The following is a 780-nucleotide window of genomic DNA, read 5'->3' on the forward strand; positions in this document are numbered from 1 at the left end:
TTCCACCAAAGCAGAGCAGCCGTCGCCTTATAAACTTCCACATTCAGTTTCTTTTGCCAATGAACCAATGTAGTATTCATGGACCAATCTTTTAATGCAACCCACTTCTTCTTTTTGGTTTTGTCAGAGCCTCAAGAAACCGAAACATCCAGCGATCTAGCATTCCTGTCATTTTTTTATATATATCATTTTTTGAAGCTAAGAACTCAAATGACCCAGAATCATATGGTCTACTACTTTTGGTTATTTTGGTTAACATGATTCCAAAATCAACTACAAAACGACAACAATAATTTATTTCTCGAACCTGTCACCGCAAAGGTGCCTCCTAACACAGCACACAGCCGAGTTATGAAGTGGAGAAAACTTCGTCTTTCTTCTTTGATGGTCACAGTGATTGGTGAAAGATCATATAAGAAGTAAACAGCTGCAAATCATTAAAAAGGATGGTAAGTTCCAACCTGGCCTTTTAAGGAGTCTTAGTCTCTGTCGATATATACTTTTTCTATAGCCTATTCCTCATATGGTAAAGAAGCATACCGTTCCTGGTAGTAAAATAATATATATCATAAAGGAGAGGCCAAAGGAAATTAGGGAAGAATACCAAACTGCATTAACCAACCTGGCCATGTTCTTTCAGAGTTGGTCATAGGCGAGAAATATTCAGTGACTGAAAACTGATTGGTAGGCAACACATCTTTTGAGATATATCTATATTCAGTTGGAACAATCTGCAATGAAACATGAAAAAAAAAAAAAAAAAAAAAAAAAAAAAAAAAA

At 35.6% G+C, this 780-nt stretch overlaps 1 long non-coding RNA gene across 1 annotated transcript; it reads right to left on the reverse strand.

Annotated features, from left to right (window-relative positions):
- Nucleotides 1-118: 118 nt before the first annotated feature.
- Nucleotides 119-755, reverse strand: LOC111787060. Its single transcript, XR_002813881.1, has 3 exons — nt 623-755; nt 308-427; nt 119-165 (listed from the first exon to the last, which is right to left on the reverse strand). It is a non-coding gene; the product is annotated as an uncharacterized LOC111787060 (long non-coding RNA).
- Nucleotides 756-780: the final 25 nt, after the last annotated feature.

The sequence above is a fragment of the Cucurbita pepo genome, unplaced genomic scaffold (assembly GCF_002806865.2).
Source record: "Cucurbita pepo subsp. pepo cultivar mu-cu-16 unplaced genomic scaffold, ASM280686v2 Cp4.1_scaffold004671, whole genome shotgun sequence".
NCBI lineage: Eukaryota > Viridiplantae > Streptophyta > Magnoliopsida > Cucurbitales > Cucurbitaceae > Cucurbita > Cucurbita pepo.